Raw genomic sequence first — 16566 nt, 5'->3', positions numbered from 1 at the left:
TGAAATAAGATGGTTGATTTCTGGTAGCATCTTTGTCTCCGGGGCGTCCTTTGTTCTTTTTACAACAAAACACCATTACACAGTTTATTTATACGAGATCATCCTAATTCATGGCCTCAACATTTGCTAGTACAGCTAAAGGTAGTTCAATTTCTTGGGAATTACAAACAGGCTCCTGCTCTAATAAAGAATCGTCTATTTGAGAAAGAGACAAATTGTCTAAAATCATGTCAAATAAATCATCATCTTGGAGAAATTCATTCCACTCATCAAGAAGCTCATCATCAAAATCATAGTCATTCTCCTCAGAAGGAGAGGGGTCAAATAGCTGCATCCTAGTACCCACATCATTAAAAACATTGCTGATTACTTTCAGAATCTCCCGTGCATGACACATATCCCATATCTCCACAAATCGATACACATCTGATAAACTGAAAATTACATGCAAATTATCCAAAACCTGGGTGATTTGGTGCTTGGAGAATCCTAGCATGAATTGTAAATTTGTGAGTGTCCTCACATTACCATGAGCTGTCGTGTTCAACAGTTTGATAAGAATGGTCTTGTAGTATTGAATCAGGAGACCCTCAACAGTTTTCCTCTGCTCTGCATCCACTTGCCTTTTTTCAATTGATGCACCATTGTTTTCTTTCTTTTGAGCACCAGGATAGGATGCAAAAGTTCCACAATCAGGAAAAACCACATTTGCAATCAGCAGCACAGTTATCGCAGCAAAGATGGGGGACTTCCTGCTGCCAAGTGGTACATTCAAAGTGCTTCAGCAATTCCTTTCTTCTGCAATGATTTGTTTTCACATATTGTTTCATATGACCATCAACATGGACTAGAAGGATCCCATGGTATAAAATGTACACAGCACTTTGAGTACCATCCCTGCCTGCTCTCCCAGTTTCCTGAATATAGGATTCCACATTTTTGGCAGGTCCATAGTGAATGACTCTATGCACTCCCTTGCAATCTATCCCCATTCCAAAGGCAATAGTAGCAATCAACAATCTAATAGTTCCAGATAATGACTGGAAAGAGAGAAGAATTTTCTCTTTGTTTGCAGGTGGTGTACAAGAGTGCAGCATTTCCACAAGTGCATTACTTGGATCCTCTTCACTTTTGCCAAAAATATCCATCCCAAGCATGCCTTTGATCATTCCGTATAAAATACTGCATTGCCTGATAGTCTGGCAATAAATAATTGTTCTTTCGCATAATGTGCCTTTAGAATTTAACTCTTCCACCAGCCACTCAAAATAGAACTCATGCTCAGTATCTTTTTGCATACACTGCACAATGTAAGTAACATTTGACTTGTTTGGGCCCTCTTGGACTTCAAATGGGTTCTCCATAAGAAGGATGTTTAAAATAGTTTCTTTAGTTACTTTTGTTGCCGTTGCAGTCAAAGCAATCATTTTTGCATTAGGTGCCAATGAGCGCAGCTCGTGAAGTTGGCCATAACACTCACGGAATGCTGCCATTTTATTGTCCTCAGATGTTCCCCTGTAATGTAAACAGATCAGTGACTTGAGAATGAGAAATTAAAGGAAACAATAAAAATAAAAAACAACAATAATAATGACAATTTCCTTAATTCCCGTTTAAAGATTGAATATCTGTTCAAAGTCTATCATTTTTTAAAAGTTTTCCAGGAAAGCTAGGTTTCCAGACATACTGAACTTACCGGTACATGCATGGCATCTACAATAATTTTAGCAGAGAAGAGGGAATAATTATTTTTTAATGCTATTTAAAGACTGGATCAGTTCAGTACCAGGTTATTAGTCCGTAAAATTTGACAAATTTAAAAACGGGTCTAAAATGCCGTTTATTATGTAGCTTCCATATTTATTAATAGTCCATCAAAAAATGACTATACAAACACCATTCAAACTATGTAAGCTTAGGAGCGTGTTTCTTTCGCATTTTTGCTTACATTTATGTTTAAAATATGACTGAAACTGCTCCTTGGAAAGTTTAACGTGTCAACAATGGAAATCGAAATAAATGTCAGACCTACCAGTGCCGTAAAACATGAGCTTCATCGAGAGCAACAGCACAAAGTTTCCTCGAGTAAACATCATTACTCAACATACATCGCCATCGCTCGTTCATAAGCCATGCTTCAGTTGAGCCATATACAATTGAATATTCTCCTTTCTCTATCTTTGCACGGTCAACTTCAACGTTTGAAGAGATATTTACGGCAGACAGGCCAAGACTTCTCAAATACTTCACTTGATCTTCCATCAGACTAATCAATGGGGAGACAACAACAACAATATGACCACTTTCATCGGCAACATGGTCAAACAGCGGGAGTGCTTGATATATTAACGATTTCCCGGATCCTGTAGGCAAGTTAACAAAAACATCTTCTTTCTCGACTAAAATTTTTGTAATTGCAAGCTTCTGGTGAGCATTAAGCTCGGAAATTTTGAACTTTGACGACGCTTTGCGAAAAGCTCCTTCAAGCGCCGTCATTTGTCTTGTGTTTTCCACATGAGGATCGCGATAGAAAACGATATCTGATTGGACAAGCCTCAAAGGGTGAGTCTGGCGCGAAAAGGTTCCTAAAAATGGAACCCGAGCTGTGATTGGCCAATTCTGAGAAAGGAATGTAGTTCGGTTGTCAGCAGCCGCTCCTTTTGGGGGAGCGTTGCGTGACATCCGAAAAAACGGCTGCGAGGGAGACTAGTAGCTTCCCGCGTACACCAGGCTTGGCAAGTGTACTTTTACTAGCACTCTAAATCTGATTTTTTTCATCAGGCACATTTATAAACCTATTATTGTGTATTCAAATATAATATGAGTCCAGAATGTCTCCACCAGAATCAGTGGTACGTTTAGTGGGGCGTCAGTGGTCCAGTGGTTAAGTGCGCTGGACTCTGGGTCGAAGGGCCCGGGTTCAAGTCCTACCAGGGACATGTCGCTGTATCCTTAAGCGAGATGCTTTACCCACTTTGCTTCGTCTCTCGGATAAGACGTAAAGCCGGAGGTCCCGTCTCTTAAGGGTAATGGGTAAGAGACGTTAATTTCCCACGCACGAGATTACTGTGTGCTGGATGTCCTCCCCTGGGGTGGGTTGGGTGGGAAAACAGCAGGTCCACATCAGCTTAATAGTTGCCAATAAATTCAACCTGCTTAAACAAATAAATCAAATAAAAAATAAAAAAATAAAATAAATAACCAGATGTCAACAGGTCACGATCATAGTCCCCATTTGTCATTCGCCCGTTGTCGCGAGCGAAATGCCGATACAAAATTTCTGTTTCGCATAGCTAGATGTTCGTAACTTCACACAGATTTAATCATCTTTATATACTTCTACCTAAATAACCTTTATGGAAATGGAGTAATTTTGAGCAGAGACATGGCCGTCTGCGAAATATTCTAAGCGATTTTCCTAGAAATTCGAATCATGAAAACTCTCGAGTTTTTAAGGTTTTCCTGAAATACTATTATTTAGAACCTAGTCATCGCATCCTTTTCAAATTTACTTGACTCCAATGAGTATACTATTCATTAGAAATTGGCAAAGATTCTTAATTATATCAGGACCCACTAGTCTCTGAGCAAGTTTTAAACTTCATGGACGAATTTACCATGATTTTACTTAAAATTGTGTCATCTCACTCGAACTACTGTATCTCGTGAACTGTTCGGAGTTTGGAAAAAATATTTGGCAGGTTTTTAACTTAGACTAATACCAGTATGTACATAAAACAGTATCAAATTCTGGAGGGTACCATGTAGACTCAAATTTGATATTGCTTGGATCTCACGTGGACACGTTCCCAAGATGAAAATGCCTTATAAGCCGCGTGACATCGAGGCGGTTAAAATCGCCGGCTAAAGTGAGCGCACAGTTAGGGTAAATAGATTCAGCCCGGGCCAGAGAGTTAAACAAATGCTCACGGATGTTGATATCTGCTCCAGGGGGATGATTTACTACAGCTTCTGTAAGTCAAGAGAATCCTCCGCTTTGAGGCGTCATTTCCCTTGCCGCTTTTCTTTTACAGAACAACCTCCAAAAACTTGGTACACCCTACAAATTTTTAAAAATTAATTTTCTACTTAAAACCTCTGGAAATAGGAAAATGCATTCGAAAGCAGAGTTCCTCGGTTTTAAAAGGCAGCCTTTATTATTTTCCGGTTCCCTAAATTTTAAGACCTAAGACACTTGAGCCCGCGTTGTTGACCGCATACCCTCTGACGTGAGCATTTTATTATTCAACTCTGTCGCGTTCAATCGAAGTCACCCTCTTCTCTTTTGGTTTTTTGGTTTTATTTTATTTCAGAATGCGCGGAGATCTGCTGAAATATCGAAAAATGTCCATTTCTCGTCTTCTTTGGAGCGACCGAGGGAAACTTCATGGAGAAATACAGCGTCACGCCATCGTGATAACGTACACGTTCATGACAAATGACCGGTGCAGATGAGTTAGTTTCGTGTAGATCAGCCAGTGTATCTACAGAGGATGCCAGATTGCTCAAATTCCCGTGAAATAAGGTGCAGCACTCGGAGTCTGGATGGTATGCACACGATTTCAACACGATATGTTTGTAGTTACGTCAAGCAGTCCTCCAGAAAGGCTGATCAATTTTTTCAAAAGATGACAACCAGAGGTGAGATTTCTCTTCGGGATATTGCTCATAAGATAACATTCTTTCCAAGCTTTGCACGCTTCATCTGTCTGAGACGTTTGTTGTTGAGAACTTAACATCAGATGCGAACATCACCAAACTATGCAATATCTGGCTTTGAGCTTCGTTCGCGAACTGCTCCTATGAAAAGCAAAGGTAGAGGCCGGCCCGCAGAGATTTTTACATATTTAAAAACTAGAAAAATTTTATGACCAACTAGGTGAGTAGTTTCAGTTTCAGAATCGGTGTACTTTTGGCGAAATTCAGATAAAAAATGACCGAAACTGTACCGAGATGAATAATCTATTGGTGTGTTCACATTCACTCTCTGGGAAAATTAAATGTATCAAAGTGAAGATAAATGATGTCGCTATATACGGTAGAAGTACCAATTTGTAATGTTGTATTTAGCTTGAGATACAGAAATCAACACTTTACTCTTTTTTTAAATGTTTTTGCATGGAAATGAGGCCCCTGGCCTCAAACAAGCAGCTGTTGTTACCGTGGCAACAAGAGTGTTGCAATCTTTAAAATAGCATTTTTGTGCATTCCCTTGAGTGCCTAACTGTGTGTAAGGTTTGAAGAGGGGTTGAAAATTTTCATTTCCCAAGATGTTTGATTCTTACAGAGACTTGTTTTTATGAGCATTTTTAATTGGAAAATTGATATCTGTAAAGTGAAATAACTATCCATAAAATGTTCTGGTATCCAGCACTTGAAGAATCCAACTTAAGGGCTTAACATTGATTTTCTTTTGGCATTTCCTATATCTGAGTAACCTGTAATACACTTTGTATTTCCTATGCAAAATCCGGTTTTGGAATTGTTTTAAATTTAATTAATCTAGCGATCAAGATGATTGTAAATCCCAAGAGAGAGTAAAAACAATACTTTTGAATAATTGCGAGTGATGATGGACTATTCTATATAAGTGATAGAAGAATCCTTGAAATTGTTGGTCAGAAAACAGGCTTTTTTAAAAAAATGAAATGATTACTCTTTAATACATTCATGATCATTTTCTCTCTAGATTCATGATGTTGCAGAATTTCTTGGAGGAGACTTGAAGACCAAAAACCAACACATTCTGATAGTTTACATCAAGCCATGCGATAGCCATTCCACCTAGTGAAAACAATTCAGCATTGAAGTTAGCTCACCAATCATCTTCCATTCTCAGTACTTGTCCAGTTTTAAGAACAACCTCTAGAATTATTTGTTTGAAAACTTTGGGACAGTTAGGAAACAGCGAAACTGTGAATCATAGGGGCTTTTCCCTACATGTACATACATGTACATATGGAAAACAGGCTTCAGCACAGAAAGTGCCGTTATTAGCAACCAGTTCAGATGATGGCAGTTTGGGCTTCTTCGCATGAAAGAGCTACACGCTGCACATTGTCTAGTCATAATAAACTAACCCTCAGGTCTCAAGGGCTTACAATAAGTTTGAAATTTAGAGCTATAAAGATAAGGGGCCACCAGGTTATTAAGGAGCCATGTTGTTTTGTCAGATTATGTGCAAGACTTGAAACTAATCAGATTATATTTCCTACGTGTACACTGTTGGCATTAGAAAATTTGAAAAATTACAGTGCATGAACCTTTCTGCACATTTTGAAAATGAACTTGATTCACACATGTAAAGCTGCTTTTGTAACAGTTTGTTTTCCATTCTTCTTAAAACTGGGAAACAAATTTCTGCTGAACAAATTTCAGGGATCAACATTAGCTTTTCAACTTATTAGCCAAGAGACAGCTTAGGTGTTACAACTGTTTCAGTTTCTTTCCTAGCCAAACTGGCAAGTGGAAATCAAGCACCACTAGCCAAAACTGAATTTCCACTAGTCTGTGGCTAGTTAGCTATCGTTGATATTGAGCCCTGAATTTTCTTCGAGAGTCTCAGTAATCGAAGGATTTTCAACTAGGGATTTTGATAAAATGAGGTAATTAAAAACTAGCCATGTAAAGTTGGTACACTAGTAAGGTGTTTTGGTTGGCTTAACCAGCACTGTTTTTACTAGTTTCAAGTGATGAGCAGACAGGGCATGTGAATCTTGTTGTCAAAACTTAGGTCCACAGAAAGAAATCTCTTGTACACGATACCTGTGTTATACACTTGTAATGTAAATAATTTTTAGGGTTAATTGATTATAAATTTTGATTGCCTCTTTCGTCAGAAATCTACACTCTGTCACGGTCGAAGGAGTTCCACACCAACTTCACCCACTGGATCAAACAGAGTGTACATTAGTACAGTATTACATACGTTTAATAACACTGAAATTCTAAATTTGGGGACGGAAGGTCTGTCAAATAAATGCAATTTGGTCAAACCACTAGTTGATTGTTGATTTTCCTTTTATGCAATTGATGCTGATTTATCTATTTACATGTATTTATTGTTGGAGTTCTGTCTTCTGTTTTTTTTTTTTTTTGACGTACAATTCTGTTCTTTTTCATTTAAGTCTATGTAAAAAATCTCCTCAGGAAACACTTTTCTAATATTGAAAACAGGTACATTTTTATTAATAATGCATTCCAGCTGTATTGCCTAACCTCAGGTCATTGTCCAGTCTGAAGGGAACATGACATATGTGGAGCAAACAGCCCACAGCCAAAAAACAATTATAAAAATTGAGGGCTTATGGCTGCTGAATATTAGTTCGATAATTTTGAGTTCTTTATGTTATTCCCATATTCTTTTTCAGTTCACCGTTATTGCGCTTGTTTAATCAGCTGAAGAGAGAAATCCTTCAATCTCAAATCATGGAGAAGACATATATTCTCATCCAGGAGCTTTTTATGGCCGCAGAGAAGAGTTTTAACTTAAAAAAAAATACTTTTTGTTGGTACGGTACACTACCGTTCAGGTATAAGTGAACATTATGCAGACACATTTCATATGCTCAGATGGAGGGTAGTCAGACGTGCACATACGATTTTTTTTTCTGTTTGCACGGACGAAAACAAATGCGCGACTTTGTTGTTCAGAGCTAAGTTTCCTTTGTGCTACATCGTTGTGTAAAACAAAGAACTTTTTGGCTTGAAAAACCTTGGAATAAATTGACAATGGAAAATGTACACAGTCAAAAAAGCTATCATGCTACACGTACACATGTCGTATCGCTCAATGCAAGTTTATCGAATAACGAGCAGTAGCAGTAGAGTTGCTTGATCTGAGCTGTTGATAAATTGGACAGAAAGGAAATTGTCACTCATAAAAGGCATTGAAGCACGTGTGCATGTACCATTAAGGGAATACTCACTAATTTGCTTCCCAATTTGTTCATTGCGATCACACTCCCTTGAACGTTTGTGCACCAGACTGTAAACAATGAATTTGACATTGAAGGTAGTCTGAATGACAAGCCAATGTTTTAAATTATGACTTTGCTTTCAGTTGACAGTATAAGGGGGCACTGTAATGCCCGACCATTAGAGAAGAGTATTTTGTAACACGTGGTGCAAACTAACCCATCATGTGGCTGGAATAGCATCCAATATGGTGATGGTGGAACATAATTCTCTACTCTGATTGGTTGTGTACCATAGTGCCGCCCCCCTTCCCTCCTTACACTACTTGTTTTATGGTTTCCTATCTGGATCCTGGGCTTCAAATATTGATTGCAGTTCAACTTTTAGTCACCAGATCTCTTTGGGTTCATGGTGGGTCAACTACAGCGGTACAGGCCTCAATCCCGCAGCCAATCATCGTGAAAGAAAGGAAACAACGGAGAGGATGAGCTTGAGTAAGTGTTATTTTCATATCACCCATGTTGCTCTGCGCAGCATTTTGAAAATAGAATAATTACTCAGGTGATGAAAGAGATTTTTGTGCTCTAAATGGTCTGGGATTGTGACCTATCTTGCTATGATCACCTTGCACGTAACAATTATGAGCGCTACATTTGAAAATGGCTGGCTCTCGTTTGTCAATGTTACTAAGAAGGCGATGAACTCGACAAAGGGACATTGTGAAGAGCACAAAAGATGCTACTTAGTTTGACTTAAAACTTTTGGAAGGTGCGGTATAGGATATGAGGGTAGTGCATATTGAATCCAATAAGCCTGGGGAAACTGGTTACGGCAAATGAAAAATATCCCTATGAGGGCTGCACGAGATTATGCAAGCAGGGGTTGGAAAAGCGAGCTGCAACTAAAAGAAATAGAGCGACTATCATGTTATTAATAAAATGCTTATTGCTGAGTTGGGTCATGCAAAACAGAAAATATTTGCTCCTCCATAACCCAGTTCTATTAACAATTGAATTTTTTGTTTTTGGCAAATTAAATGTGCTTTGCACTGATGGTTTTTATTCTAGGGAATTGATCAAAGAGGGCCCAGTGGACCCCTTTGTCCAACTTAATGGGGGATACGGGGTATCTAGTCTAGGATGGATAGTCGACGCTGTGAGACAATAAGATGTAAAAGAGTTCAAAGTGCGTTTTATTTTTCCGGAAATTATTTCAGGCCCTCAGCAGCTGTTTTATCAATCTTGCTGTCAGTCATACTTACAAAATTAATACTTTCTTTCAAAGAAAAATATGGTAAATTTAAAACAGTACCTATCCTGGCACAATTATTTGCTACCAATTGGACCTAAATTTTGTGCGGTAATTTCTTTCGATTTGCGGAAATCCCACTAATCCCCCTCTAGAACTTTGTACTTTCAGGTTTGGTTAAAATTTTTCTTTTAATCATTTGCAGCTTTGCTGTGGTGTTGTTGCACACACTTGTATGTCTGTTTTGTGAGACAGACATTCTATCCACCCGATTGATGGTCATAAAAGCACACAAGTAAGTTGGTGATGCTGAGGCATCTTAATTGTAAGTGGCTGCTTTACAACAACTCTTATCACATTGCTGGAAGATTCCAAGGGCCCTTCAGGCAGACGCTTAACTCCAGTTTCCGTAGCATGAAGCGACGAGAGTAAAGTGTCTTGCCTAAGAACAACACAATGTACCTGGCCAGGGCTTGAACCTGGACGGAATATTCACCGCACTGAATTTTGCACTTAAAAACACAAACTACTGCCTGCAAGCAGGCTAGTAAAAATATTATTTGTACACAAGTCACTCTGTTAATTGTCCAGACACTGTCTCAGTCGAAGTGCTTTCTTTTTACAGAGGACAAGCTATCAAGGATCTTCTCAAATGCATTGTTCTTCATCCTTTAACCACATCACAGCAACCAGTTGGTATCTCTCCTGCAGCTCAACTGTTGTTGTCAGGAGCTGACAAGAACATGTTTACAGTGGGAGATAGGGAACAAGAGGTAGGGTTATTGTTTTCAAATACATCTACAAGGGTGCACTGTTGCTACAGCCCATCCTAGTTGTATCACAAACAAGATAAGCAATGACACAACTAACGAGTCATAAGTCTACTAAACTGCGCATGGCCGAACCAACTCAGGCTCAGGCCCCACCCTATATAGTGACTCCTGACCTTTTGGGTGATGAACTGTTAACGAAAAAATAAAACATAATGTGTTGCAGATGCTCTTTATCAAAAACCCAGGGACTTTTTGTGTAGTCCTCCATTTATATCCTCCGGGTTCACTTCATGGTGATTTTTTGTATGTGGACTCCTCCTGGGTACTCATTAGAAGGCAGGACCTCCACATCAGCGCCAGGATACTTAAGTATCATTGCCTGCTCACTTTTGCATGGGACTTAAAGGAATCCAATTGTAGAAATAATTTCTCGCCAAGTAATTCTCGTAAGGATGCCTTGGTACTAAAAAATGTAATGAGACATCTGCTGTTATGACTTACACGTGTCCTTTCTGTTTCTTTTCAGGCTGATAAACTATTGAGAGAAGTTCTGGACAATGCTACTTGGCTTCTGTTTGAACTGATGTGTGCTGTGCATCAGGTTAGGTTTGAAAACCATTAACTCCTAAGGGTGACTAACATCTCATTTCTCTTCAAAATATCTCCCGTCAATTGAACATTTAGATGATGAGAATGAAAGAAATGATCGCTATCAAAAGGACTTCATGATTGTCAAACAAGTTCTCCTTGCCAGTATCACAGGAGATGTATAGAGAAATGGAGAATATGAATATGGATGTTAAGCGCAGCGTCGTTTATTAGGATTTTTGTTTCTTTACACGTTTCCTAAGCTCACGACAAGGAGAATTTGTCAAACAGTCAAGAGTTTCTTTAGTTGGTGATCATTTCCTACATTCTCTTCAGAAATGTTTCGTGCAGAGGATCATGGAACGTTTAACGTTATTAGTATTATCTTCTGGCGGATATCTGTCTCCTGCCGAAGCTGTTCTTCTTTACCAACAACTTTAGTGATAGTGCAGTAGACTATGAGCAGTCCGCCATTTTCGGTGAAGTACGTGGCACTAGGGAAAAAAGAAATTAATGGAGAGCCGAGTGGATGGTTTTTTTTTTTAGACAATTGCGCGACGGACTTCGCCGGAAAAGCTGGGACTGTTCGTAGTCAATAGTGCAGTTGATTTTGCTTTTAAACACGAAGGCGGCGATAAAAGGAGCTTTAGGTCCCACTGGACCATTTGTCAATCAACCGTCGTGTGATGTAGAACTCCTAGAGTCAAGTCAGCTTGAGCTACAGCTACTCCAAAGCAGTGAACAGCGGGCGCATTCCTCAAAGTTGTTTTATGTCTTCATCACAATACAAGAATTTTTGAGATTTGTATTTCCTTTCTCTAATGGAAACTGTCTTTATTTGTGGCGGTAAATTTGAGATCGAAGTAGGTGGTTCGCACGTTACCTCATGCCACCATGCTAGTGGAAGTAAACAATAGATATCTCATTAGCTCTTTTTGTTCGTCCACCAGCATTTGAATTTGACCCGCACACGTCAACGGTGAGTGACAAATGAGCCTAGGTCTTCCAAGGGAAGACTTCCTTATATAGCGCGCCTTCGTGTTTAATTTCTGATCTAGCAAGTTTTGTTTGGCCATTTTTGTTGTCAAAGCTTTTTTGTAGTATTGAGAATGAATGGCGAGCGATTCTTTTATGCCATATTTTCGGCAATTGTTCTTGCAGTTGTAATATTTGATAGCTTATAGTAAGCGTTTAAAGATACCCTGGAAGGTTCATTAATTTCAAAGGCTTGCAGACTAGGGGAGTGGAATTATGGAAGGGTTTATCAGAGGGGACCCATCGGAGTGGGAGTAATTAAAACTTACTTAATTGTCATTGGTTGAAAAAAACAACCTTAAAAAGAGTAGATGAAAATTAAAACTAAAAAAAAAAGAAAAAAACAGAACAAAACAAAAACAAAAACAAGCAGATATTTGTTCTGTAACGCCACCAAGGATAAATGATGAACATTTAAACTACTGTCGCAGAGTAAATGATGAGGGGCAGAAGAAATGAAAGGGCAAATTAGACAGGTGAACCTTCAAATTTCTGTTGAATCATTGCCATCGATATTTTTTGTTTTCTCATAAATGTTGCAGATATTACATCAGAAAGCCAGTGGTAAAGAAGAAACTCTCCAGCAAGTTTCCCCTGACAAGTCCCATAATAGATTTACTGGAGAAAGTCACGGATTTTGTGGTAAAACAGCCATCATTTAGATGACGATAGAAACATTTCTCGTTCCCTTTATCAAATATAGTTTCTAGGTATCATATTGAATTCTCTTTCCCACTAATAGCAGTTCAAGATGTCATTTTATTTAAAATAAGTCATTCTAAAAACAATTTTTGTATTTAAAACTGTTGAACTCTTAGAATTTTTTTGCCGAACATTTTCCAAAATCATGCTTGACCATGCTCCTCTATCCCAAACTTCCCAGTCAGTCATAACGGGCCATGAAACTTAAAAAACAATTGAGGATTCTGTAGGTAGCATTTTAGTCGTTTTGAATTCTCTCGTCTGCATGAATAGTCCGCCTACTGTTGCGCAGAGTTGAGCTTGAAACAAATGAAATTTCCTCGAGATACTCCAACTAGGCCAAAAACTGATTAAAACTCAGCAATTTTGAACAGACTTACAGTTGTTGGGGTTGTTTTCCTTAATAAGTTCTTTTCCATAACGAAAAGCTGTAAGTTTACATTGCTTACCCCCCCCCAAGACAACCTTGGGGGGTTGGACTTCATCTGTTCTTTTATTAGTTAATTGAATTTTTTTTACTCTCCCTCCCGCCCGGGAAGCTTTCCTTGACCTCTCATAAGTTATTCGTTTCCTGGTAAAAGATGCGGAAGCAGATTCTCCGTCTCGTTTGTCTGTCTCTGTGTTGTAGAGTGTGGAAGAGGGTAATCATGATTTCGTCTGGTCAACTAATTGACGAGAAAGTAGACTGAAAGTGTTATTGCATTACAAAACAGTCTGAGTGGACTGTTTTGTAATGCAATAACGATCTATCTATCTAATTTATAATGTTTGTGGCCCTGAAGCGTCGATGTTACCTGTTTACCTAAAACACTTTCAGTTTAGTATTTCGTTTACTTTCGTTGATCCACCAGACTTTCAACATTTTACTTTGTTGATGATATATTTCCTCATATATTTCCTTAGAGCCATCGAAAGATCGCGAATTGGAGCAGTTTTTCTGTCGGACTAATTTAATAACCTGCTCCTAGTTGGCTTGTTAGCGCTGCACTAGTATCGCAGAGGTCAGTGGTTCGAATCTCGTACATCCTGAATTTTTTCAGGTCTGATTTTCACTATTGCTTAAAAGGTGCTCTTTACTGCGAGGATCGTGCACAAATACGTTTCTATAACTGCAGTTCAGATATATGAAATTCATATATTCGTTGTGTTTGAAAGACCATGCTGAGCACCTTTTTGTCTCGGCGCCTGTCGGTGGAGTGACATTATTATGTACTTTGGTTAGTTTGCGTAGTAGGCTTAGAATTTCCTTTCTTCTTGACCTCTTGATCGCAACTAGACGCGTGCCCATTACTGATAACTGTCCAAAAATAGAAGAATGCAATATGAAAGAAGAATTAATACACACTGGAAAAAAACAAACGAGACAAATTTAAAATGAGAAACAAAAACAACAGACAAAACTATAAAATCTAATTATCCCCGGATTGGTCTGCACATAGTCCTATTACACACACAACTAACCAATTGTCCAAATATCGCAGGATATTTGTGAAAGCGCGCGTTATTAGTATTTCTTTTCCACTCGTATCAGTTAGATTGTAATATCTAATGATGAGTAGCCAAGGTATAAAAGTCATTGCGTCTTTTGGTTCAACGTTTAATTTGAAAACTTCAATAATTTTTCCATTTGAAGGTTTGTATACATCTATACTAGGGACATAACCAAAACATGACAAACATACCAAAACAACAAATTGGTTCTGCCTTTGCCAATGTAATTGCAACACGCAGAACTGACTGCAGGAGACTGGCAGCAACGGAACATTACAAACATATCTACGTAAAGATTAACAGAACCTATCTCCATTTTGCTCTTTATTTCTGTCATTTGAGTTTTATTTCATAGGAGTACAGTCACTTTTACAAAGTTCAAGGTATCAAGAGATGTCTTCAAACGAGACTCCAAGGGCGACGCTCAACGATTTTGTCTGAAAATTCCCGAGATTATCTGAATAGTCTTTTTGAAGACGAAACGCCGCATCATATCAGCCACGAGCTGTTATTGTTGTTGTTGTTGTTTTTCAAGCATTTATTCCTTTTAAAAACTGTAACCAAGGGGAAGAGAGATCGGATAACTTTTAACTCCCAGAAGTGATTACTATGCAAATTCTCCCTACAATATACATAAATTATCCAGCAAACAAGTAATGAGAATACTCAGACTTATCTGGTAGTTATCTTAATCTAACATCAAGTCATGGTATCCACTTTACAAAGAAATATGTAGCACTTAGAGGTGAGAGTTAACAATCAGCCCTTGGGGGTTAAAGGGTTTACCCTCTCCCCACCCCACCCCTGTTTGCCCATTATCTTTCCTTAGAGTTAGTCAACTAACAACTTATATTTGAACATTCACGCGATTTTCTCCTTGAAAAATGATAAAAATAATGAAAAAAACAAACGAAGGAAGCATTTTTCCTTAAAACAATACATTAAAAGAAAAAGAAAGAAAGAAAGGAAAATAATAATGACAGTAATAATAATAATAATAATAATAATAATAATAATAGTAATAATAAAACAAACAATTGGAGACACTGCAATTCTGAAAGAGAAACAAACAGTGGGTGCATATATACATATATATTTAAAAGACCTTTGTTTTTTCTCAGCACCTGTCTAATGATGTATTTTGGGTAATTTGCTTTGTAGGCGTTACAACTTAATTTTTTTCGGTGGCCGCTTGATTGCAACTAAACGCTTGCCAATTACTGATAACTGTCAAAAGACAAAATGATGCAAACTGAAATCAAGAAAAAAAGACAAGAAACAAAACAAGAAAAACAAAGAAAAAATAATTAGAAACTGTTGGACATGGAAAAATTTTTCTTGACAGCCCTCTGTTGAAACAGTCTGTTGACGTTACTTAAACGTTCTGTTATTTGTCACCAGATGGGTGCAAGCGTCATGGTTCTCTCAACTGGTTGGCTGGTTTAAAAGAATGATGATGTCATAATTTTAATTTTTGATCAACAGAGATAACAATATGTTAAATGCCGATTAGCTGTGGTCTATGAAAACATTAAAACTAAAGGGGACTTTTTCACATACAGGTTATTATTATTCCCTTTCTTTAGATGGTTTTCAATATTATTTTATCATCACATTTATTATCATCGTCATTATTTCAATTATTACTATCATTTTCGCTTTGTCTATCCTAATAAACAGTCTTAACCACGCGCGTCACTTTCTATTTTCAGGGGAAATATTTTAGAAATAATTAGCGTCAAAGGTAATTCCTCATTTAAAACGCCTTTAACGAATAATGCGTAAACTGGGTGCTTTCACAACTCTGTAATAACCATAAGATTTTTCAGTTACTCTCGATGTAAGTTTTCCAACGTGTTAGATTGAATATTATTACGGGATATAGTGGTATTAAAATTCTAGTTCTTTTGACCTGTTTATTGAGAAGTTATTTAATACTCCAGATGGTTGCAAGCCCATAATGTTCGTGTCCTCTTATTGGCTTGATTCGAAGTGAGGTCATCAACATAAATGATAATTGTATTCTGAAATACATCCTTATGCAAAGTAAACAGCACATTCCTCCTTTCTTTTTGTTTATGTCATCACGGAAGGAATATTTATATTCCGCGACTTTCGACTTTATTCAGCGAGAATCTATTCATTCTGAGAGAAACACCCTTGATAAAGGTATTTATCTATTTATTTATTTATTTTGGTTCCTTCTGGAGTATTGAGAACATTGTAACTCGTGTTAGAATTCGCTTGTAAACCTGCTGATGAGGTGCCGCGTATAATTCATCGTCGCCGATGATCATCATCTCTATTCGATTCTAAGTTATTTTGTCCATCGTTTTTCTCCTTTCTTCTGTTAAATAATTATTTTAAAGCTGATTGTCTTTAAGAGGCATTCTTTAGTACTATACAAGTACGGATTCTAATTCTGAATAAGAAATAGCTTTGATGGACACGAGATTGATGTTGTGATAAATGTATATTAAGCATGTTATATTAACATGCTTAATATACATTTCTCTGTATATTAAGCATGTTTTGGCCAATATTATTTTAGAGCACTTTGCCTGTGTGTTTATTTTATTTCGGATTAATCCTAGTAAATAAGCGTTGCTTCTGTGGTTTTCTATGTTATTAGATAGAGGTGGTCGACTGTAGTTGAATTGCATTCGCACGTTCACCTGCCTCTCCTCTTGACAAAAAAAGAAACAATTAAAGCATTTTATCCTTAAAAAATACAGTAAAAAGGGAAGAAAATCAAAACTGAAAAAAAGGAAAAGAGGAAAAAACCCATTGTGTTCTCCCAACATCCCGTGTG

The 16566-nt window shown here is 37.7% G+C and overlaps 1 protein-coding gene, 1 long non-coding RNA gene and 1 pseudogene across 6 annotated transcripts in view; 2 read left to right on the top strand and 1 right to left on the bottom strand.

The window, feature by feature from the left end:
- Positions 1–70: 70 nt before the first annotated feature.
- On the bottom strand, positions 71–2535 carry LOC148730739 (putative ATP-dependent DNA helicase Q1; annotated as a pseudogene). The gene is made up of 2 exons (XR_016000994.1): positions 2033–2535; positions 71–1515 (listed from the first exon to the last, which is right to left on the bottom strand). The product of XR_016000994.1 is annotated as a putative ATP-dependent DNA helicase Q1 (transcript).
- A 1670-nt stretch (positions 2536–4205) lies between these two features.
- Positions 4206–10851, top strand: LOC148730738 (uncharacterized). 4 transcript variants are annotated; one of them, XR_016000995.1, is made up of 8 exons: positions 4211–4641; positions 5690–6605; positions 6840–6904; positions 7371–7532; positions 8305–8411; positions 9371–9460; positions 9791–9938; positions 10465–10851. It is a non-coding gene; the product is annotated as an uncharacterized LOC148730738 (long non-coding RNA). The 4 variants fall into 4 exon arrangements; XR_016000998.1 differs by lacking the exon at positions 10465–10851 and having other exon boundaries at positions 4206–4641; positions 7371–7511; positions 9791–10458; XR_016000997.1 differs by lacking the exon at positions 10465–10851 and having other exon boundaries at positions 4208–4641; positions 5690–5809; positions 9791–10458.
- Positions 10852–10863: 12 nt separating this feature from the next.
- The window catches only part of LOC148730736 (scavenger receptor cysteine-rich domain-containing protein DMBT1-like), a 46502-nt gene continuing 40799 nt past the window's right edge, over positions 10864–16566 (top strand). Inside the window, exons 1-2 of the mRNA XM_088759546.1 lie at positions 10864–12203; positions 13167–15923. The gene's annotated coding sequence lies outside the window, so the exon portion shown is untranslated. The remainder of the gene's footprint in view (positions 12204–13166; positions 15924–16566) is intronic.

This window comes from Stylophora pistillata, chromosome 5 (genome assembly GCF_964205215.1).
Source record: "Stylophora pistillata chromosome 5, jaStyPist1.2, whole genome shotgun sequence".
Lineage (NCBI taxonomy): Eukaryota > Metazoa > Cnidaria > Anthozoa > Scleractinia > Pocilloporidae > Stylophora > Stylophora pistillata.
Note: the sequence above shows the minus strand (reverse complement) of the source record. Positions and strands in the feature narration are given on the sequence as shown.